This window comes from Xenopus laevis, chromosome 3S (assembly GCF_017654675.1).
Source record: "Xenopus laevis strain J_2021 chromosome 3S, Xenopus_laevis_v10.1, whole genome shotgun sequence".
Taxonomy (NCBI): Eukaryota; Metazoa; Chordata; class Amphibia; order Anura; family Pipidae; genus Xenopus; species Xenopus laevis.
The window spans coordinates 96,035,052-96,061,377 of NC_054376.1; the positions used below are offsets into that span (position 1 = coordinate 96,035,052).

The 26,326-nt window shown below is 36.1% G+C and overlaps 1 pseudogene; it reads right to left on the reverse strand.

Moving 5' to 3' along the window:
• LOC108712383 overlaps positions 1 to 26,326 on the reverse strand; it is a 613,424-nt pseudogene that overhangs the window by 226,245 nt on the left and 360,853 nt on the right.

The window sequence follows — 26,326 nt, forward strand, 5'->3', positions numbered from 1 at the left end:
GTCTCGAAATTCTGGAGGTCCCTTTGTAGTTCCCTTGGTGTTTCCCTTCAGTTTTCTTCAGCTTACCATCCCCAGTCTAATGGAGCAGCAGAAAGAGTCAATCAGGCCCTTGAACAGTTCCTCCGGTGTCATGTGTCTTTATGCCAAGACGATTGGGCTGACCTCCTTCCTTGGGCTGAGTTTGCCCATAATAATGCCTTACACTCTTCCTCTGAAAAGTCTCCTTTTTTCTGTGTCTATGGTATTAATCCGTTGGCTTTTCCTCAGGATCTTCTTCTCACAAATGTTCCTGCTGCCAATGACCAAGCTGCCCACATGATGGCGATCTGGCATGCTACTACTGCTAATCTGGAGAAGAGTTCGTTGGCACAGAAGAAGTTCGCTGACAAGAGAAGAGTTTCCTCCCCTCCTTATGCCCTGGGAGACAAGGTCTGGCTTTCCACTCGGAATATCCGTCTCAAAGTTCCAACACCCAAACTGGGTCCGAAGTTCATCGGCCCCTTTCCTGTCATAGACATCATCAACCCTGTGGCGGTCCGGTTGCAACTTCCTCCCGAGATGCGGATTCCGAATGCCTTCCATGTGTCTCTCCTAAAGCCTGCAAATTCTTCTTCTTCTTCTTTTTCCTCCCCAGCTCCTGTTCTTGTGGATGGTCATCAGGAGTTTGAAGTGCAGAAGATTCTGGACTCTCGATTTTCTAGAGGTTCCCTGCAGTACCTTATCGAATGGAGGGGGTTCGGTCCTGAAGAGTGTTCTTGGGTGAGGAGCTCCGATGTTCATGCCCCTCTCCTTGTTCGGAATTTTCACAGACGCTTTCCTTCTAGCCCTGGTCCTGGGGGTCCTGGGGCCCCCCCTAAGGAGGGGGGTACTGTAATGGATGCTGTACCTGTCTCCCAAGATGGCGTCCAAGATGGCATTACTCCCCACCGCATGGCTCCTGCATCATCTTCGTCCCACTCCCTGATTGGTCGCCTGCAACAGCGCCGGCGTCGGAATGGACGCCGGCGTCAGAACACCGGCGTCACTGACGCCAGCACGCCGGAACTGACGCCAGCGCGTCGGAACTGACGCCGGCGCGCCGGAACTGACGCCTGCGCGCCGGAAATGACGCCACTGCGTCCAGATTGGCGCGAACCCTTTGCCTATTTAAAGGCGGACTTGTTATTGACTCAGTGCCCAATTATAGGTTCCAAGCTATTGCGTTCCTGGGTGTGCCTACTGCTTATATTGATATACTGTGTACCGACTCTTGCCTGCCTTCTCGTGTTGTTGATTGCTGCCTGTACTGACCCATTTGCCTGTCCCTGACTACGTCTTTGATAAATCCTTCTTGTACTGCGAACCTGGTCTGGTCTCCTCCTTGGTCCTCACTCCAACGGTGCCTTCGGGCCCTTACAATATTTACCTTCAATTATTGCCCTGCAACATATACAATTATATCACCCTAATATTGTCACAAGACATTTAAGCACTGAATATTTAGAAACTATGATTTGACCTTTTTCATAAATGCCTTATTTACTTATTGACTTATTGTACATCTCTTATAGACATGAGTAAGTGTCTTTTTTTACTTAACATGGCTATGATTTGGAAGTAGCTGACATGACAATCCATGATAATTAAAATGTGCTATTGCCATTTAGGGCCACTGCAGGCCACATAATTAGGTACACCTATACACATCATCAGGAATCAAACTGTCCAGTATACCCTTGGCATTCATAATAATTTCCTGTAAATCTCAAGCTTTGAATTTTTTAAATTTTCAGACATTTTTATAATAATGATGCCTTGAGAAAGCATTGCAATTGGGTAGCTTAAATTAGAAACATGCACAGAACCTCACATCAAGCATTTATTTGTACAATTTACTTGTATTACAAATGCATAGTCAATACAAGTGTTCATGCATATTATAACATATGGCATTGTCTCCCTACCTGTCTGCATACCTTGTGTCAGCCACTCCCTCCTGATGCGTTCCGCGCCACTGGGTGCTTCATCTGAGGACCCATATTATATATAAACAATGGGGTAGCTTGGAGTAAAAAATACATATTTACCGATTTAGATTTGTCAGAATGTGTTCTTTCCAAAAATTTATACATTCATGGGAAAACCTACTGTTAGTGGAATTGCTGGCCTTGAAATTTAAAGTAGTCAAATTTCTGGAGTGGTGATTTATAAATTTGTCAGTACTGCTTGGAGATTTGAACTATACAAGTCAGAAATATACAAAAAATTATATATATTTAGTATTAACTAGTTTGGGAGACATGGAACTTTCCAAATCCGTTGCATTTTACTGCATACAATAAAATGTGTTTCTAAAATATATGTGTCTATATTATGGATAAATATGTATAAATATATAAATATGAATGTCTCAGGTAGCTTTATGTATGCAGAATCTTAGATCTTGTTACAAAACAAAACCGCCAACCTATATAGGAAATCTTTATGTATCTAAAGAGCTCAAAATGTTAAAAATTGTCTGCCAGTAAAGCCAGTGTGTAATTCTTCTACCATTGAAAGGTATACCTGTCTACTGTGTGCCTCAGCACTGCCATTGAAAATATAATACAAAGATATAACTCAAAAAAGTGTGACTTCAATATATATATTTTTAATGTTTTTGACCAACAGCTAGTAGGCATGCTCAATGCCCTATTTAGCCCCAAGCACAAGTGTCCTAAATGGTTTAGACCCTGACTCACCCTGTAGTCTCACATACTCTATAAAATACAATTGCCAATAATAGTCTTTTTCTTTCTTGGTATGCTGGTATGATTCATGTTCTTACATTCTAAACGACAGGGCATTAACATTCTGCTTAAATATACTTGCCTGCTAAAATAAAAATCACTGTTTATGACATATGTTGCTTTTAAAAGTATTCATCAAAAGCAAAGCATATTGCATGAAGATAACAGCTAAAGTGTAATGTCCTCTAGTCACTATGGAACTGACTAAAATACAATTGGGATCCCTACATATTGAGCCAGTTAATTCTTGAGATTTACTTTTAATGATGCCTGTGGCACACCATCTGGTACAAGCACAGGTGCAGGAAAGATTATGTATTTAAAGTACACACAACAACATCAAACTAATCAATACTGAGCTAATTAAAAAATAAATATTTGTTAACTGTAGTCAACAAGTGCATTTTTCTGCATATGCTTTTAGAATAGTTATGGTTTTTCTGTCTGTAATCCGTTAATGTATGGAAACATCTAAGTGGGATGAGCAAAGTACTACTCCACTGAGCTTAGAGGAAATAATTTGATTTAGAGAAATGAAGAGGCATCCTGATAAGCATAAAGACCATAAAACCACTTACTACTTTATTGAATTAAAATAATAACCTCCAGTTCAATATTAAACAGGCAAGGATCTCACTGGAATGACACGGTATGTGACTATTGTTTAGATGTGAGCTGCTAAAGCCAAACATGTTCATTTGACATAGCATTTATTTCTATCTTGTACAGTTTAAATATCCTGATAAAGCCCTTCCTCATTTATTTCATTCAATTGATCTTTAAAGGAGAACTTAACCCCAACCGGTAGCAAAAGCTCCCCTAAACTTCCTGGCATTGCCCCCTCCCCTTTCCCTCCCAGTGATGCACATTATTAATAAAAAAAACCCATTAAAAAAACTGACCCTTAAATGCAGAGAAGTGTAGCGGAGCTCCTGGTCACAGTCTAACGTTGCTTAATATTATCTTTGGGTCTGTTCGCAGAAACGAAGCCTGTGGGAGCATGCACTGTTGGGCCAAGTCAGGAATCACCTGCCATGTGCAAGTCAGGATTGAGACCCGAAGACAATATGAAGCGTTTAAGGGTCAGATTTTTTTGAGGGTTTTTTTTTTACTAACATTGCAGAGAGGGGAGGGGGGACAATGCCAGGAGGTTTAGGGGGGCTTTTGGTATGGGGGGTTTAGTTCTCCTTTAAATTGATCACAATTATTATTTTGCCCTAAACTATGAAATAAAAAATATAGCAGGATTTGGCTGATTCCAAGCATCTGGCTGAGCCAAACCTGAACTCTTAAAAATAGGTTGCCACTATTGCTGTGTGCACATGCCTATTTAGGTGTCTCTAGAAGTGCACAAATCAGATTTGGTTGGGGATTCGGCCAAATGCTTTGTGAAGGCTATAATAAATGGATTTACTGCATTTCTATTTAATAAACACCTTAAAATGCGCTCATGCCAGAACCATTAAGGGTTAATGTAATAAAAATCATAAACCAAATTACACTTAAAGGAGAAGGAAAGGTTAAAACTTAGTTAGTCTTATCAGAAAGGTCCATCTAAATATACCAGTAAACCCCCAAAGTAATGCTGCTCTGAGTCCCCTGTCAAAAGAAACACTGCATTTCTTTCCTTCTATTGTGTACACATGGGATTCTGTATCAGACTTCCTGCCTTCAGCTTAAACCTCATTGCCCTGGGCAAGAGCATGCTCAGTTTGCTCCTCTTCCCCCCCCCCCTCCCTTCTCTACTGTAATCTGAGCCCAGAGCAGGGAGAGACTCAGGCAGGAAGTGATGTCACACCATGTTAATACTGAAGCTCCTATCCTAAAAAAACAGAGCGTTTCTAGAGCTTTTTATTCAGGTATGTTAAAACATTCTACAGAATAAATATAGCATTCTATCTTGCACTGTTGCAGCTAATCTATTGGCAATAAAATGCCTCCATAGCTTTCCTTCTCCTTTAAGACACAAGATTTTTGGGGCAGAAAAAGAGTTAGTTTTTCATTAAGACATTTCATTACATAACTATGTAATTGGGAAACATGCACTCCTTTTTCTACTAGCAGCTGGTTTGCTAAATATTATTATATTTTTTACAAATATTTATTAAATAGGTGCAAATGAAAATTTGTTTACACAAAGTAAACATTGTCCTCATTACAAACACGTTTTTCCATTGGCTACTTTTGTTACATTGCCTCACAATCAATATCATTTGTAAAAAAGATTTAGGACATTTTATTGAAATTATTGTAGGATTCTTCTGAATACTCATATTTATTCTACACATAAGAACGGATTATACAGGAAGTATAAGCCATCTCTGGCTTACTGAAATAAATAGCCTAAACTTGTTTGAAGGTGCACATTTTTGGGTGCATTTTTGTGGAAAGGAAAAATCACTGAAGAAGTGCTAAGCTTCTATGAAGGGACCCTAGAGATTCTAATCAATTACCTGAAACCTTTGTCAGGGACTACTTTTCAAAAAGTGACCATAACAGGCTACTGTTTGAGGAGTGTCATGCAACCATCTTGCTCTGGTATCCAACGCATTCCCAAAGCTTGGTACATGCACTGTACAGAAATCACCAAAGTTATTCTGTATTGCATTTATGTTTGCCCAGGTCCATGCAGAGGATTTCTGGGACACCATATAAAATGGCATTGTGACACTCCTTAAGCAGTACTGTTTTTTTTTGCCTTTTTTCTTTTTTTAAGAGAGGTGCTCCAACCCAGGATAGCAGGTAAACATTTAGGGGCCCATTCACTAAGTTCGAGTGAAGGAATAGAGGAAAAAATTTGAATTTCGAATGTTTTTTTTTGGCTACTTGACCATTGAATTGGCTACTTCCACCTTCAACTTCGAATCGAACGATTCGAACTAAAAATCATTCGAACATTCGATAATAGAATTCAACATGCTCTCGCGTATTCGGCGCAGATCCAGGACATCACAAGGACAACCGCGTTAAATGCAAGATTCAGGCTTTATTTCATCATACACACAGGTAAGGGTTTAGGCGGTGGGTGTGCAGGCTGACTTACACGTTTCTTGCCGGATCCACCGGCACTTCCTCAGAGTCCATTCGATAATCGAAGTATTGTCTCTTTAAAAATTTCTTCGACCCCCTAGTTCGCCACCTAAAACCTACCGAGGCCAATGTTAGCCTATGGGGAAGGGCCCCAACAATTTTTTGATCGAAGGATAATCCTTCGATCGATGGATTAAAATCCATCGATTTGCTCAAAATCCTTCAACTTCAATATTCGAAGTCGAAGGATTTTAATTTGGCAGTCAAATATCGAGGGTTAATTAACCCTCGATATTCGACACTTGATACATCTACCCCTTAGAATCACTAGGGGGTACCTAACAATTTAACACCCCCAAAAGATTTTAACTGTTCTTCTGCTTTAATCTTACATTATTGGCAAACATTTTAATATTATAATTTATTGCATTTTACATGCTTTTTGACAATATTTAACTTTTGAGTTAGAAAGCCACCATCTATTCTGATGATGTAGATTATAAACATAACCTGAATGTTCCTAGATCATACTTGATTAACTGTTTTCAGCTTTATTCGTAATAAATATTAATAAAATATTAATAAACCAGAAAACACCCAGAGCTGTGGTGCAAAGTTTTGAGCCAGTTGTTATTTCAAATGTTGTGGTCTTGTATATACTAAAAAATGTTATTCATTGTTGTTCAACTGTCTTCGCCATAATAGGCAATAAAGTTGTTGATTATTTTCTTTACAAGAGCATGTCATAATTCCTTTTGGAATTGGTTTTCTTAAAATTAATCTTCAACTGGCAAATATATTGTATATGTATCTGTTGCTGGCGAAGGCTAAGTTTATTTATTGTAAGGCCAATTTAAAGATGAACAAAGTGGTCCAATCAATCTTTTTTTAGTGTGATATATTTAATGTGTTGCTAAGGCCACTGTCAGATCTTTCCGGAAAAGGTAGCAAGTCATCTAATACAGGCTTTCAGCAGCATGATATATTATATTCTGTATTTTGTGACAGGTTTAATTTAATAATTGATTTATAAACAAGAATGACTACAATACCCAAGAGCACACATTCAGTTTGCTTTACTCTTCAGGGGTGGAATTCATTTCCATTGTTTGCTTCACAAACAATGCAGCTGGAGTGTAATGTTTTTAATAGTTTAATTTCAGTGTTACTCATTAGGGTTTTTTTTTGGAGTGTGTAATATACTTGCTGTATATATACCTAATTAAATAAAGCTACAAATACACATTCATATTCCCAAAGAAATTTGCAAATCTATAATTTACTCTAGCTGAGTTATTAGAATAACACAGAAAAATGGAACAAGGGAATAAAAGAAAAATAATCTTTCCTGAGCAGGACCCTCCCCCAGAGGTCTCTCAGCAGCATTCAATATGCATCACATAATCATATACAAAGTGTTATGTCTTATGTTTGTATTCTCTTGGGATGATGGATACAATAGCACTACTGTATATAAAGAATACTATTATTTAAAATAATAGCTATAAGCGCACGTTGAGCTATAGACAGATTTGACAGCATCAGTTTATGTGTATTGGACAGCTGCAGTTCAATAATTGCAAGTATCATTATCTCTTGTTTACTGGATAAGTAAAACTTTTGCCCACATTCAGGGGGGAGCAAAATCCCCAGAAAAACATATACTTTTCTTACAGACCCCAGATGCAAATTTTTCTGGTGCACTTTGACAACTTGATTTCTTCAATGCAAGAGGAACGTGAAACCATGACACCAACTGGGCAAGTATTTTAATAGAAGCGATGTAGAGGAAGGCCACACAAGTCCCCCGTTATATTGAGTTGATAAAGATAAAAGGGTGGGGGTGACATTTATTATGCTTAAGGCTACTGTAGATCGAAAGCTTTTTTTACAGAAGGCTAGCATAGTGATAACATTGAGTAAGTAGACGAATTCTGTTTTAAATGTTGTAGCACCCTTTATTTGGGAAAGAGTCCTGAAATCTTGAATTGCTTTTGATATTTACAGTTGTGTTTCTGATATATATTTGTCAATAAAAAATCATTGTTCGCCCATAAATCCATATGGAGTTATTCAGCTATATGTATCTGTGGGTGTAAAACCTATTTATCTAAAATAAAATCAATAAAAGCCTTACTCTTGAATATCTCTTCAAAGAATTATCAAAGCCAGAGCTGAAATGCCAGTCAACAATAGGTTGAAATATGCTCTTTATACAGTAGTTTCAGCATCAATTGACAGAACATTGAAATGCCGTAGAAAGCGAAATGTCACTCTATGTCTTCCTCCACCAGGTGGTGCCATGGCTAGAACAATTGAAGTGTCCTTGATTTCTATCATATCCATATCTTTCCTGCACAAAATACACAGTATGCATAGCGTGTATTAAAATTGTGTTTTGTGTTAATAAATGTAGTAAGAGAAGAACTCATGAGATAAACAGTATGTTACCGACGTGTGTGTGTGTGTGTTGCAAAGATCTTCCTTTTTATACAGAATATGTTTAAAAGAAATTTGGACTACAGAGAATGACAAGAGTACTGAGTCTCATGCTGACAACTAAAAATGATGGACTGCCCCCAGCTGTGAGAAGCAGTTTATATTGTAAATATAGCTTTCGTTTAAAAATCTCCTTTTGATCGGCATTCAGTTAGAGAGTAGGAAAGAGACAGTAAAATAAGACTTGAAAAATTAGTATTCTTAAACATACTGACGGGAAACCAAAATCCTCCAATATTACAAAAAAGTGCATAGGGCGAGTGTGAATGGGATACATATTTTATTTACTGAGCTGCTCTACGTTGTATGTTTCCAGCACACAGCAGGGGGACATGCAAGCCTGAGCAGTTACAGAAAATTGTAGAGTATAAAATATATGTGCATTTTAAGTACCACAGATGTATTGAGAATCTAGATGCTTCCATAAAAATTGGTTTACAAGGGTAAAGCTATATCCCAGCTGTAAAACAGCACACTGTATAAATCACCATTGTAAAAAATACAAAAAAACAAACCAATCCCAAGAGTTGTGTTCACCATACTTAACTAAATGTCAAAGGTATAATAGTTTCTTGCTTTATGGTAATATACTGTATGAAATATTATAGATTGTTTGTAATGGAAGGGTTTGGCTAATACACCTTTAGAGGATTATTTATTAAAACCCAAATTTTTCTGGTTGGGGTTTTAAAAGGGAAAACACATATTTTTAGTGTAAAAAAAAAAAAAAACTTTTTTCAAGATTAATTATACTCCAAGGCTGCTAAAAGTCAGAATCTGAAAATACTCCATCTCAAACCTGTCGAGGTCATGTAGAAGTCAAAGGCAGATTTCCCTTTTGTAATAAGAAATAGAATAATCTGAATATTTAGTGGTTTTTATAGTTTTCGGGTGTCAAATCCAAAAAATTTGTATGATTTGAACAATTTTATTGAGTCTTTTCTCAAAACAAGTTATTTATTGACAAATAAGGTAAAATTGTGGATGGGAGTTTGGTCAAATTTGTTTTAATAAAATAATGGGTAAATAACCCCCCTAATTATCTACATTATCTTACAATTTTATCACAACACATTTAGACACAAGTATATGTTATTTATTGTTGTGATTTGCTCCTCGTTTAACTATATTTGTAAATCAGAAGCTGAATCACATTCATAGAGATGTTCCATATCAGTTGAACTGAAATTGTTAGTCTGGGCAAAACCATAATGGGGTGTGGGCCTGAAAGGAGTCATCTAGAGAAATGCAGAAGCAGCAACTTAAATGGGAGCTGAATACTATCTATAACTGGAAGGAGGCTTTCATTATATAAGCAGTAATGTATCTAAACTAAAATCTATCAGTTATAGAAGCCTCCAAGGACACAAATGTCTAAGCTCATTATGTTGAAGTATGTGTTATGATATTTTATAGATTTTATTTATTGGTGCATTGTATGGCACTGTGCTTTACAAATGAAATTATACATACATATATTTCATACCATATGCAAGTTCCAATTAGTTATGTCATGGTACCAAAATAAAACTAAACACGTATAACACATGCCATCACCAAGCACCATTAATAAAGGAACATTTTACAAGTTATTTATGGTTTCGGAGTTGCACATGGGGGCTATTCATCTACTTCCTGATTCTATGATGACATGTTGAATATGCTGCCACTCCAAAAGTCAAAATAACATCTAATAGAAATGAGTGGCAAATTTCAGGATATTTGTTAAAACATCAGCCCTATATTTGCAGTTTTTTTTACCTTGGAAAATATAGTTCTAGAGATGTATGTAATCTGATAACAGTAACTGGCAAAATAATCACTAAAGCTTGTGAATAAAGGCATTACATGATTATTTAATTAAAGCATGAAACATTTACAAATGAAACCTATAATCCCAACTTCTTTTATCTGAATTCCATTAGCATTCCCATTATTAAATCAGCCATCTCTTGCTTCAACCTTTCTTTTAGGTCTTTTACCTTTTGTCTATTAGAAATGATAGCAGGGAAAAAGAAAGGGTGGATTTTATTAGAAATATCTGATTTTGACATTTACAGGAATGTGCAACTTGAAGGTCTTGTTTGTATTTCAGCTAAAGTCATTCCCTGTCCAGATTTAACTCTCTCGGAACCAAAATATCATACTGTAGGAGTTAGCTAGAAATTGTGATTCTATTACTATATTATTAAACATTGTACATACTGACTAGACCAGATGGAATTAAATAAAGATAAATACTCAGGAGAGAGTTCAGAGATGTGCAACTAAACTGGTTAGTGGGATGGAAGACTTAAATTATGAGGGTAGATTGTCAAGGTTGGGGTTGTTTTCCCTGGAAAAAAGGCTCTTGCGAGGGGACTACAATAGAGGACATTATAGACAAATAGCAGGGGACCTTTTTACCCATAAAGATGATCACCGTACCAGAGGCCACCCCTTTAGACTAGAAGAAAAGAACTTTCATTTGAAGCAACGTAGGGGTTCTTCACAGTCAGGACAGTGAGGTTGTGGAATGCACTGCCGGGTGATGTTGTGATGGCTGATTCAGTTAATGCATTTAAGAATGGCTTGAATGATTTCTTGGATAGACATAATATCAAAGGCTATTGTGATGATGACTGAATTCTATAGTTAGTATAGATATGGGTATATGTAATTTATCTGGGTAGGGAGGGGTGTGTTTATAGATGCTGGGTTTTCATTTGGAGGGGTTGAACTTGATGGACTTTGTCTTTTTTCAACCCGATTTAACTATGTAACTATGTAACATTAGACACAGATTTAATATCCCCAAGAGATCTCGTATAAAACATAAACTGGGTAGCAAAACTTAGCTAATAAATCCAGGGAAGTACAGAACTCTAAGTACTTTACTTTACAGCCAGGTAGCAGCACAAAAAGTCCTGGAAAAGGAATACATTCAGAGAAAAACGCTGCACAATATATTCACACTTCCTGTACACCAGGTGGCAGCACAGAGGGAAAGGAGGCCATACTACAGGTTAGGATGACTAATTTAGCAAAAACTGTTCCTTACAATAAATAACTGATTTCTCACATCTGCAGGTTCTCTTCTTTTGTGGAGTCTCTGATAAAGATGCAAGTCTGTCTATGGAAGTGTTCAGTTCTAACTGGGGGAAAACTAGGCTGGGACTTTCAGGAAAACCATTTAGTAACTGCAGCTGTCATTTATGACAGCAACTGCAGCGAGCAAAATGCAATTTCAAGAGCAATCACCATGTTTTTCTCCATAATTTTTTCCCTTAGAATTCCAGCATTATCATGGTTGCAAGGAAACATTGGGGGAAATGTAATAAAAGTCGCAAAGAGCAAAACTATTTGCACAAATAAGAATACAATTTATGCAATGTAACATTCTTCATTAGAAGCCAAGCCAAGTCCACTCGGTTTTAGCTCCAGTGTTTGGAGAATGACATCTGCTTTTTTTGTATGAAAATGTGCTGCACCAATTGATGCAGGGCACAATGGAGCTACCACCTGGTTTAGAAGTGGCAGTAGTTCCAGGGTTCCCATGCAAGAATAGCCGTCCATTTGATTTGCAATGGGAGGCAGGAAGGACTGAGCAGCTCTAAGAGTAACAATAGGGAATTGCCAAGAGCGCATGTGCAGAAAGTCTATAATGCAACATACAAAAAATAATGCAATTAGACAGAGTAACACTGCTTTGCTTTGGAGAGTTTTCTAGCTACTTACTTTATTGATGCTCCTAGGGAGGGAGTGGAAGGATAGAATGGCAGTTATATAGTTAGTAAAATATTGATCTAAGTGTTTTCTCGATTTATATTTATTTTACTAGATTCATTAAACTATTTACCTCTCACTTCTCATCTACCTGAATCTGAAAGCTATTTACTAGGTTTGTAATAGAACCAATCATTTCTAATTACTAATACAGATACTAATATCTATATTATTTTTCTTACACGCCTTTCCCCGTGCAAATAGTTACTTGTAAAGACTCTGTTCCAAACATTTCACCCTTAACCATTACAGGAACTTAAAATGAAGCTCCCACAGCTACAGCATTGGGGAACCCATGTAATATTCTGCACTCTGACACCTTAGGGCATTTTGGCCTTTAAATGGATTCAGCTGATCAAAACATCAGCAGACTGATGCTATTTTCATATGTTGCTTATGATGTTCACAATATCTGAGATATCAAAATACCTTAAACCATTATTATAGATCTGCACTTGCAATGAGATTAAATGTAGAAACTGATTAACAATATAGCACTAGAGAAGATACATTGAAGTAGCACTCACCTAGCTTCTTATTATGAAAGTAAAATACCATTAATGCTGTATGATTTCCACCTGCAAACCCTATAAATTGCCTGTAGCTTGTAATCTGACTCAAACTCCTTGTTATGAGCAGGAGGAAGGCAGAACCGTTACCTTTACATGGTTCAGTGCCCTCTTTGTAAGTCATGATTCCAGATATAATGTTCTGTGACATCCGTCACATTAGGTGGATTATCAGCCATGAGCATAATTCAGGAGGATTTGTGAATAGAACACATTGCATTTTTTGAAGCATTTGATATAAGAAACACATTTTCCATAAAGATAAAGTCGGTGGGTGTGAAAAAAGCTTTTGATTGTAATCCTCTGTGTGTTATGTTAGAAGCAATGAATTGCAGCATGCCACAGGTGTATAGTGGCTGAACAGATGGAAAAATGTGTATAAGTCGGGTGCTCATTAGTACTGATGGCTTCTTGGCAATAATGCTTTTTTCCCAAGGTGCACTCGTACATCTGTTATACATTCATATCTATTATATGCTGAGGCAGGAATACATGTTTTATGAGATGCCATAATCAACTTTCTGGGAAGAAACACGGGGTCTAAGTCATCATCTTATGGAATCTAGAATATTTCTTTGAAATATATGTTCCTATTCCTAAGCTTACATTTTTATCTCTAAAATGCCATTGCCTTCCACTACATTATTCCTTTTCATTGTGTGAATAATTCTGTCAAATAAAGATATGCAGTTCATTTGCTGAACTGCATTTGTAAGTGAGCTTTACCTCTGAAATCAAATTCCTAATAATAAGAAGCCAGGAACGAAGCTCTTTAGACCCAAATAACAATTTCATAATCCTTTATGGAAAAGGCGCATTTCTTTAAAATTCCCGACATTTATAATTATGATAAAAAAATGTAAGCCTTGATGTTATTAGAAAAGGAAAGAAACAGTATTTTTGCTGTGTAGTTAAAACATAATAATAATAATGCTGAATATACATGGGCTTTAGGGGGTGTCTTTCAACTGCACCAGATGCAATAAGTGGTATATATCAGATTGTTTTATATTGGGTTCTATGAGAAGGGACAGAGAACAGTATACAGCAGAGGCAAGCAATACCATAAGGCAGGAGTCCCCAATCTTTTTTACCTGTGAGCCACATTTAAATGGAAAAAGCAACACAAGCATAAAATGACCCTGGAGATAAATAAGGGCTTTGGTTAGCTATTTTTAGGGCACTTTGTGAACTGGCAGCCTACAAAAGATTACATTTGGCAGTACACCTGTTTTTATGCAGCCAACGTTTGCCTTAAAGCCTGGAATTCAAAAATAAGCTCCTGCTTTGAGGGCACTAAGAGCAACATGATTGGCGAGGATCTCTGCCATAAGGCATAAGCCTTGACAACTACTGGAAACCTGTAGATATATACAGCCAATAATTTGAAGGGTCTCCGTGAACACTGGTAGAAAGTACCAATCGGATGCATCTTTTGCAAAAAAAAAAAAAAAAGCTCGCAAATCACCAGTGTTACCACCTTTTATTCCCCAAATTCTTGTATTCATCTATTAAGGGTTACTCTGACTGTATCCCTTTTTTTAAAGTGTTCACTTTTCTATGGCCGCAGGTCGATGATTAAACAAAAGTTGATGTATTTTTATCAAGTGACAAAATACAACGCTACTGCTACTAATACCATTATTACAGTGATATCCCGGAGATATGTCCCATTGCCCTTTTGGAGCCAGAATGGGTTATTTTTACCCTTACTCTTTTTTTCTTGGGTTAAATTTATGGATATATCTTGCAGCTACTGTATTATTATATATGTAAGTGTACCAGTCTGAGATCCTGTTCTGAATTAAACTTCACTATCTTACTTTACCTAATATAGCATTATCCCATCCACTGGCCAAAATATTTACTTTACCAATGGACTAACCATCTCAATTCTCTGTCTTTACACCTGGCCATGTAAAATAACTTACAATTATAACCTTTCAAAAATGCTGTACAATACAATGCCTTGGTATAATGTCCACTTCAATAAGTCTTCTACAAATGGTATAATTTAGCAGCAAATACAAGTGATGATATGTAATCCAAGTATAAACACATATACTGTATACATTATAAGTTATTCAATGTAGAAGATGAATAAATGGGGAAGAAATGCTAAAAAGAGGTTAAACATTCTTAAAAGGACTAGAGACTTTCTACAGATACAACACTGTACTACAATGGAGTATTGTAATGTTATGGATTTTTTGGTATCGAATAGTAAAGACTAGTGATGGGTGATTTTCTCCCATTTCGCAAAAAAATTAACAAAATTTCCTGCGCAATTCGCAAAACGTCCATTAAAGTCAATGGGCACCTAGAATTGTCGACGGCGACAGACGCCAGCAAATTTTCGAATTCGCACCAGGCGAATAAATTTGCCCATCACTAGTAAAGACATATTAGTAATTAATGCAAAGCAAATGAAAATACTATTAAAATATGTATGCAGTTATATAGTTATATTATGCAGTTAATATGTATTAGTTTTAATTTAATCTTCTGGTGTTTGGATAGCCTAAAGACACACATTTTGTTGTCACCGGAGAACTGGCTTAAATAATATTCTGCTAAGGCACTGACAAAAAAATGATCAGACATTCTAAGATAAGGCAAGTTATTAAAATCTCATCACGGTAAGTGTTAAATGGGAACTGAATTGATAAAAAATACAACATTTACCTTGTAAGAACTGTAATGATTATATTATTTACCTTATTACAAGAAATCCCATTTGCGCACACTGTTATTTTATTACTCTGCAATGTATGCATAGTGCACAACACATTTTTCAACACATGGGTAAGTGTTATAGAAATATCCGATAACAAAATGTCTGAGGAAAGTCTCCTAGGCGCAGCAGTAAGCAATTTTAATTAAGGATTCAGCAAGTATCAACACTAAAGAATGCCACTTTTCCTACTAATGTGCAGTTGTTTTGTTCATATTTCAGGTGTAAACAATTAATAGATGCATTTAATTATACATTTGCATGGCTTATGAAAGGATGCCCTGGTATGTATTTACTAAAGTCTGCACAAAATACCATTAAATGAGTAAAGTAGAATATTTCATATGTTCAAAGCTTTGGTATGCTCTGCTATGCATTTTGTGGGCAAACTAGTAGGTGCCTCAAGGAGAGAGCACAGTAATAGCCAGACATTTCTCTAAATGTGTCTCAGGTAGCCTAAATTATTTTTCAATGCAAGGCATTGAAACGGTTTTCATGAAAAAAAGAGGTGGGGACTTAAAATCTTATAGCAGGAAACCAAGTGGATATTCATTCTGGGCACAATATTCCCAAAGGGGATGAATAACAAATATGACACATCCTGTTATTTCTATATGAATAATCATTCTGGGCACAAGATTTCCAAATGGGATGAATAACTAATATGACATATTGTTATCTCAAAATTAAAATAAGTACACATTATATGACATATAGGTGCAAAAAAGATACCCACAGTACTAATAAGACACAATGTATTCTCTTTGTAAGCAAAAATAAGTAATGTAACTTTCTGGTTTTAATTTTGTTGCTTTGTTTTTTGTTTTTTGTCACTCGGGGGCATATTTAAGGTCGAGGTGAATTTTCAAATGAAAAAAATTCGAATTTCGAGTTATTTTTTTGTGTACTTCAACTAGGGAATAGTCCAAATTCTATTAGAATTTGAAAACAATTTGAATATCGAAATTTATCATGTACTGTCTCTTTAAAAATTCGACTTTGACCATTCGCCATCTAAAACCTGCCAAATTGCTGTTTTAGTCTCTGCGGGGACCTCCTAGAACCTATTTGGAGTCAATTGGTGGACTTCGAAAAACTTTGAATCGAATTCGATCGCATGTGCTATTTCTTCGATTCGTACGATTCAAATTTGGCCAAATACGGACCTATTCGATCGAAAACTGACCTATTTGACCAAAAAAAAACTTCGACTTAATTTCGGTTGGTCTATTTGAATTTGAATTTTCAATTTGAAATTCGACCCTTGATAAATATGCTTGTCTAGGGAATGTTATTATTCTTTGTTAGGTTATAAGGGTTTATTGCACATCCAGCTAGTGAGATGCTGCTTCTAGTAACTAGCCATGTTCATAATACAGCTGTCATTTCTTCAAATGCTGATTTGTATTTTCTTCCTGTATTGGTATTTACTGTTTCACACTATTTGTACAAGTAAACACTTTCAACATCACTTTGTGGTCTGAGAGTTGTTATGCAAAGCTTGCTGAATAATTGGCATTCAGCAAGGGCAGTACACTGCAAACTGCTGTTTGTTAGACCACCACCATCCATAAAGTTGTAATATCTGATTGACAGGTAGAAAGAATGATGTCTATGTAATGCTAATTGCTGTAGTCTAATCATGTCATTGGTGTGAGTTAGTGCCAGTAAAGCAAAAGCAAGAAAAGTTTTCAGTTGGCTGCATCAGGGGTTGGAATATACCATAGGTTCCACAGATTTGAAGATAAGAAACAGCATGGGAACTGCATCCTTTGAGATTTTTACCCTCAACTAAAGTGAATATAACTCTAAGGGGCAGCTTTATTAAGGGTTGACTTGAAAATTAAAATTTTTGATATTTTTTATGGTTAAAACTCTTAAATTCGAATTGTGAATAATCCAAACTCGATTTGAATTTAAATTCTAATTCAAATTTGAATTTTGAGATTTACAAAACCTTGCCCCTTTAAAAATTCAAATTTGAAACCTGCCGAGTTCATGTATAAGTCAATGGGAGAGGTCCAGTGACCAATTTGAAGATGTTACTAGCCTTCCTGACATTCGAGTCGATTCGAGTTTAGTCAAATTCGATTCGAGTTTTTAAGTTGGTAATATTCATTCAAGTTTTAGATATTTGATTTATATTTCGAGAATATTTGAATTTATTAGAGTTAAAAAAATCACACAAATTAGAAAATCGACCTTTGATAAATGTGCTTATAACTCTTAATGCTAACATTTAGTCAAATTAAGCAGCCAGGATGGGAAAATATAGCAGGCAGGATTCTCATTAGAGTATTAAATTGTTCATTGCCCCGGAAAGATGGAAAGTCTTATTTTGTTGTTTTAAGAATCCACCACTGGCGATGGAATGTAGTATTGTAGTACACTAGATACAGGGAGGCCAATTTACAAATTTTCTTGGTCAAGAAAAAACCCCAGTGATCTTGGAAAAAAAAGTAACAAAGTATGCACAACTGTTTTTTTTCTGTTTTTTACTCAAGCACCTTATTTAATTTGAACCGAATATTCTGTATTATATATTTGAGCAGGATTTTGGTGGAGAACATCTGATATGGAGGATGTTAAGATAAAAAATTTTTTATTAACGATGCCACATGCTTAATTTGCAGGTAAAGTTGATGCTTATGCTGCCTACATAATGGAACGGAATAAATGCTTCACATCTTTAATTTCAACCTCCTGTGATTTACTATTACAGAAATACTATGGGGCAAATTTACTAAAGGGCAAAGTGACTAACATCATTTCGGATCTTCACCATTTTACGAATGGTCGTTGGCGTAACTTCGCTAGTGAAGGAGATAGACTCTATCGGTACTTCGCTCCCTAACACCAGTTGAATTTGCGCTCTGGCGAATGGACATAACTATGCAAATTCACTAAGATGGGGATTTTACTGAACGTTGCCTCAGACCAGGCGAAGTGCAATAGAGTAGATAGGAGTTCCTAAAAAAATTGTTAAAAATTTTTCTAAGTCCCAAAAAATGCTAGCGTCTTTTTCCTTTTTTCAGGGTGATAGGCTGCAAAAAAGCATAACATTTTTTTGGGGTAACCGGCTTTCCCCCTACATTTCCTAACATATGGCACATAAACTATACACTGGGCTCATGTGTAGGGCATTTTAACAACTTTATTTTATTAAGGTTTCCCAGGCTTGTGTAGTATAATGTATTTTTTACAACATATACGTCCATTCAACTTTAACTTCCCACCGTATGACAATAAGGCAACGCTACTTCGCTTGGTGCAGTAATGCTAGCACAACTTCACCAGCATTCGGCGCCCTGGACGCAACTTCGGATTTTAGTGAATTAGTGTTGACCTGGCAAACTACGCATTGCGAAGTATTCTGCTGTGAGCGAAACCGTCGCTGGCGAATTTTCAGAGGTTAGTGAATTTGCCCCTATGTGTAACAACTGGCCACACCCAAAAAAAAAATTGACTTTATGTAAAAATGTGTTTTTAAACCCATCACCGTGTAAGAATACCTGCAAAATTATATGTAAAAATTTAGTCTTCCTAGTGCTTCCAAGCTTATTTGGGAAAATAAATATTTAAACTTAGATGTCTTGAGTGCAAAAAATGCAGTATTTCAGTCCAAATGGTGAATATCTATTGCTGTATTGTAACTTACTATGTTTTGCTGTTGTATCTGAGCAGATGAAGAATGATAAAGACTAATACAACAATTTAACGCTTCAGAGAAACAGTGTATATCATTACTCCTCTGTAGCCAAGCACACTAATTAATATTTATTGCACCTGTCAAACCAGTAGCCGTGGTCAATCCATTGCCTCAGCAGTTCAATGGGAGGCTGGGCACCATCTTTCTCCTTGGCAGGCATGTTTAGGTCATCAACAAAGACAAAAGCACTTTTTCCCAGTGGAGCACCATAAACCCTCTTCTTTCTCCTGCAAATTTAAATCATTAATTTAGTTCATGTTAATATTCAGCCAACTTTTAAACAGCAAGAAAGAGCAAAAACACACAAAGCAACACACCCATACATAAAATCGTAGTTGTATCATTGTTAGCAAGAACAAGAACTTCAGCAATCCATGACCTCTGATTTTATCAGATGTGCCTTAAAGGTCACAAAGCATTGTGTAGTGATAGTTATAAATCCACATGGGATTTAATCAAAGGTAACAGGGCATTCTGAGGTAAATAAGCTTACTGAACCACTCTTGCTCGAACCTTTGTTAACTGCTGACAACAAATGTGAATAGCTGGCAGTGGGATTAATCAAACTGGAAGAAATGTAACAAGCAAACTTCAGCTTATCTGACAATACAGGGAAAGGTTTTAATTTATAAGCTTGGAAGATAATGGCTTTCTGGTACTTAAAAGTTGTGTTTATGTAGTAAAAAGACAAAACAGTGCAGAAAGGAGAAATCTGATGATAAGACGGAAAGATCTAACAGATAGATAATATAGCAATTCTTATTAACCCCATTAACTGAATGGCATTCTTAATCTATGGAAAATAAGAGCGGAAAGAGGTTTCATGTAAGGGAGAGGATTGAACATTTGAGATTGCAACAAAGGGAACATGAAAGAGAAGTGTAAAAGGACAAGTGCAAAAGGAAGCTTTAAATGAATAGTTCAGTGTAAAAATAAAAACTGGGTAAATAGATAGGCTGTGCAAAATAAAAAAATGTTTCTAATATAGTTAGTTAGCCAAAAATGTAATGTATAAAGGCTGGAGTGACTGGATTTCTAACACAATAGCCAGAACACTACTTCCTGCTTTGCAGCGCTCTTGGTTTACACTGATTGGTTACCAGGCAGTAACCAATCAGAGACTTGAGGGGGGGGCACATGGGTCATATCTGTTGCTGAATATCTGAGGATCAATTGCAAACTCACTGAACAGATATGTACCATGTGGCCCCCCTTCAAGTCACTGACTAGCTCTGAGTTCTAGAACTGAAAATCAGGAAGTAGTGTTCTGGCTATTATGTTACACATCCAGTCACTCCAGCCTTTATACATTACATTTTTGTCTAACTATATTAGAAACATTTTTTATTTTGCACATCCTATCTATTTACACAGTTTTTATTTTCACACTGAACTGTTCCTTTAATATATTTTCCATTACAGATAAACAATACATTTAATTGCAACAGAATCTTGCATCCTGCTCATATAAGGTGGAGGTGAAGTCTTTAGTCATGTGATCACTTAGAACCTCAACATTTTTTTTCCTTCATCTCCCAAGGCCAGGACTTTCTTCCATAAGGTTTCAAGTAAAATGTTCCTTGAGCTAGGGGCTACAGTATATAAATATACAGAGCAATACAGATTTGCCCCTTGAATGTGCAGGCATTGTAGTATTCTGGACAGTTGTATATTATGGTATGTAAATGATGGAGCACAGACAGATACTGGAAACAGGCATATCATTTACTCGGACAGTTTAAACAAGGCAGACAATGTAGGTACAAGGAACAGATACTGGATAAAGCAGACTGACAAAAGTCCAAGCAAGGTAACGCTTTATGATTAAGTTTATGGTCGAAGTCCAGCCGGGCAAATTTTAAAAGGCAAGTCCAGAGCAGAACTGTGAACATATTTTCAGACAGAGTAGAACTATTAACAGACAATGTCCATTGGCATTGGAATGCTTTGAATATTTACGTTTCCTGTTATTTGTGCACAATTTCGACTGCATCTGAGCTGGCACTCCAAGCCCTACACAATAACAATCATGTCACCGCTTCCTTGCATAGAAAAAACTATGAGCAATATAACTTCTGGTTTGTAGGTGGTTTAAATTTAAAGTGAAAACATACACCCATGTTCAACAAAACCCAAGATATATGTATTCAAAAACTTACAAACATCAATTGATATTACATTATTTTGTTTTGAATTGATGTCAGTGCCCTAAATTCACATATAAGGCCGATTTACATACTCATATATAAAATGATGTTCTGCACTCAACAGAGGAAGAATTTAGAAAGAAAAAGTATTTCAAATAAAAAAATGTAAAAAATAGGCGCAGTGCAAACACAAGCCCTACATATTGAACTTATGTTGAACTTAGGTAGATATTAATGAAATTCAATGTATGTTTCTGAGTGTAGTGTAGCAAATAGCAACTTAAACTTTAACTGACAAATCAAACTTTATAAAACCTTTTACTGTCTACAGAGCCTTTGAAAATAGCAGTGCTAAAATGTGGGCCCCAGTAAAGATGCAATTTCAGATCTAGTTATGAAGAGTATTAATCTTTCTCTGATACATATACCTTTTCATGTGTAATCTTTTGAAGATGTTTCCATATTTGATGTTGCTTTTCTCTTTATGTTTCAAAAACACTTTCTCTTTAACATAATGCATTTCTTCTTTATCTTGGTGTTTCAAAAACATGGGTTCTTTGTTAGTAGTATGTTTATCGATATTAGCATCGTCGTCACTAATAAAAAAATAGACCCGTCTTTCAAAATATAATGAGTGTATGTCATTTTTGAACAGCTGAAGTTAAAGGGAAGCAAACCCAGTTAATATTTAGATTTGACAGAGAATCGTTCATGAATCTTCTTCCAAGTTATATGGGTTGGGAAATGCTAATTTTTAACGGTTATTACAGGTTGTTTCCATGCTCCTCTACCAGTGACAACTAGAATGGTCACTTAACTCTAGTCTATGACTTAATAAGATGGGATTTATTCATGTATTGTATGTTGTTTTTCCACTTGCTTCCATATGATGGATTACAATTTGGAAGAATTGATTAAAATGAAACCATCAGAATGCTTTGCCAGAAGTAATAAACCCTCTGTACTGATACCAAAAAAAAGAAAACATAAAGGGCTTGAGTTTTGTTTTTAAATCTGTTACAGAGAGCATTAAGAGCACATTCCCTGGCTCCCCTCAGGACAAAACAGAACCAGTGATTGCATCTTTAAATGATGTAGACAACAGATTTATGACAGTCAGGAAAGTGTTTAAAAATTGACAGTATTAGCAAAGCAGATCAATGTGTCTGCTTGTCAGATTTTGTTCAATAGTTTTGAGTGTTTAATTATAGTTTTGTTCTATAGGCAGCAATCAGTGGAGCCCAGAGCTGGGTCATTGGTCCCCCAAAAATAACAATCCGTGGGTTAAAAGTAATGCAACACAAGTTAATGGGAGGATAATAATTTGAAAAAACTTGATAACTATGACAAGATTAGGAATTGTTTACCAAACTATCATTGCTGCTCTGAAAAACAATGATCTATATGGAGAAAAGCCCCTGTTTTCTGATATCATGCTCAAGTGAGATTCAGATGCTAGTTAACAAATGTGCATTAAAAATCATTATTCCTTATACACCTTTTTAGATTTACCCCCTGCTTGCAGCTTTTAAGAGAGAGAGAGAGACTGCCCAAACCAATACCTATTTTTAAAGGCATAGGACCACCATTTAAAGGGATGGGTGTGGGGTGCTAAAACCACATGGAAGCTTGGCCTACAGCATAACTGCTAGACATCCGGCAGAATACAGGTAACTCTGCTACAATACAAAATGCAAAGAAGGGGAGTTGCGGTTTACACAATTGATCACCTTGTACTCCTATATTTTTTGTATTCTTTTGGCATTTCTAAAACCCTTTCTCCTTTAAATATTAACTTTCTGACTTTCCTTCTACGTAGGCAACTTCTAGGTGTTCATATCTAATAGCTTTCATATTTCTTCTAAATGCTGCTGGATGCTGGTAAACTGCCATATATACTTATACTTTATATTGTTCTACTGTATATCAGATGTTTCTCCTGATTAGTGATGGGCGAATTTGCGCCGATTCGCGAAATGGCAAAAAATTTGTGAAACGGCGCCGGCGGCTCGTTTTTGACGCTGGCGTCCGTTTTTTGACGCCAGCATCCGTTTTTTTGGTGAAAATGCACCGGTGTCCAAAAAACGGACGCTGAGGTCCATTTATTTTGACGCCGTTGAATTTTCGCCAGAAAACTTTTGCGGCTGTTTCGCAAATTTATTCGCCGGTGGCAAATCGCGCAAATTTGCGGCAAATTCACCCCTGCCGAATAAATTCGCCCATCACTACTCCTGATTTAACCTTTCACTTGCTTCCAACTTCAGGGGGTTTTATGGATAAGGAATCTTTCCATAATTTGGATCACCATACTAATAAATAATTTAAACATTAAATAAACCCAGCTGGATTGCTTTGCCTCCAATGAAGGATAATTATAGATGTGATTTATTTGATTAAAATGGAGTCTGTGGGAAATAGCCTTCCTGTGATTCTGAGCTTTCTACATAACGGGTTTTTGGATCACACACACACACACACACACACACACACACACTGCAAAAATGACTACAATTTACTTTACTACATTTATTATTATTATTACTACTACATTTATTTTGAATAACACACTTTGGCTTACAGTAAGTGACTAGCTATCATAAGTAATTTGCAACTTGTTTATCATTTTAAAAATGTGCACACAAATCAATTCTCTGCAAAGCAGATTTAGTCCAAGAATGACCAATCCTTTTCCATAAATAAGAAATATTGCAGGTAATTTAAAGTTTAACTTAAAATTGGCTATGGCTTTATATTTTCAGGTACCGCATGTGATGCAGTGGAGGAAGCAATAAAAGGACACGGTACAGTTACAATTAAAGTAATGTTTAAACAGAAGAGCACAAAGATGTAATCACTATGAGAAGTGTTGGGACATAAACCACATAGGATTTGTTGACAGTGGGGATGAGGCAATTAACAACCTGCAACCTGTTTATTTAAGACACAAGATGAATTAACAAAGCTCTAAAGTTTATTTAAGATGGGAACAACTAGGGGAACAAATAAAATGAGCTTGCTGCTAAGGTGATTTGATTAGAAAGATTTTTAATTTAAAACAAACATACTTTTTGTAATTTTCTTATGAGTATTTAAAGAACACCACTTTTTTCAATTTATTGCATTCCTGCTGATTTCTATCAAGCGAAAACGTCTATGGTATGAAAACAACAGTCTAACAGTTCCATGTCCAACCACCTAAAATGTTGCCATTTGTGCCCGACAAGGTTTCAAGGCATTTCCTACTTCATTACACATGCAAGAGGATTATATAGAAGAGTGGTATAGTGCTGTAGTGTGTGTGTTTACATTCTATACTGATTAGGCAGAATTTCCCATGGGCCCCTTTTCCTAGAGGACTTAAAAAAAGATATTGTGTAGTGTTTCTTTAAGAATCCATCTTTATGGTTGCTGGACTACACCTCCAATTATGGTTTAACCCCTGCTTATATGCAGGAAATATATGGAAGTCCAGCAGCAACTGGGTTGAAGCTGAATTGAATTAATTCCATTCCTTATGGCTCTTTCTTACCCACCTTATTCCATTTATGATTACAGGGGCAGTTTGGATCTTTGATCGTTTAAAAAATCAACTCAAACTACTTTTATGCAGTAACATTGATGTTCTATCAACGCAGCAAATAATTTAAATATTAAATCCAGGTGTAAATCTCTCACTATACTTCATAACATATTAAAGAATCAGTATATACCTCAACACCTTTGCTTAAAAATTAGCACATTAAATAGGACTTGTGTTGAAATGACATTCTGCCTATTGTTTTGATTTAAAAAAAATCCTATTGACATTATAAAGCACTAATTTGAAAGTTGGGCTACGTTTACTGTACCTCCCCATTCAGAGTTCAGAGCTCCCTATCGAAGTTTAAACAAACAAACAAACCTGTCCCTTCTCTAGGCAGCAGCCGTTGATCAGCTTATTACCAGGGGCTTCTCAGTGGACTGGTAGTTTTATCAGCTCCATTAAAGTTTTTTGGGACCAGAAGTGACAGGAAGTACTTAAGTGAGACTGGCTTGATATTTGTGTTTAGTGCCAGAAATAACAAAGATAGACAAAGATATATATTTTTTAATTAAAATAGTAGGCAAAAACTGTTCACCACAAGCCCTGTTCATTCAGCTAGTGCTGAAAACATTACACGTTATTTTATTATTTTTTCTATTTAAGATGCTTCTGTGTTGCAGAAGATTCAAATATGAGCATGAATGATTCAGGATAATGAAGATGAAAATATTATGCATACTAAATAATAAGGCAGACTTAGTTATCTTGGCACAAAGATTGGGACAGTGATTCTTTAAAAGGAAGCAAAAGTATCTGACAATGTATAACATTTATATTCCATAGGGCCTATAATTACAGCATTGTAACCACAACAAAAGGAAGTCAAACCGGAATGTCTCCTAGAGAATAATATACAAAAAAACAAACATAATTTTGCTTTATTAATTTGCCGGCCTTCTGGAATATGAAATAAACAAAAGTTTCCTTTTCCCCTCAATTGCATACTTGTAGCCAGCTTGAGTTGTTTCTTGAAATGCCATATGTCACTTACTGGGAGTGCGGTCTGACAGATTCTGCACATAAGGGAATATGGAAAGAATTTAGTTGTTGTCATTCTGCCACTTCAGACACACTAAAATGAAATGAAAGACCCTCATGATATTAAAATAAGAAAAAAAGGTTGCTACTTGCACAATGCTTGTCTAGATCTTCTCATGATTATATTCTTGGTTTTAATTTAAGGACACAGGAGCATTTTGTTTAACAGCTGGTTGTACTGAATAACACAATTATTATTTTAAATTTTTTCATGGACAATGATTGGCTTGAAACATTTAAAATGTTATCCGAAATGTGCTAATGTGTTAAAATGATTAATCTATGTTTTCAAATGAAAGAAAAACATTTTAATCAATGAACAAAATATCCATTATATGGAAACCCATTATACAAAAAGCTCCACGGAAGGGCCATCTCTCGTAGACCCCATTTTATCTAAAGGAACCAAATTTTTAAAAGTGATTTCCTTTTTACTCTGTAATAATAAAACAGTAGCTGGTACTTGATCCCATCTATAATTAAT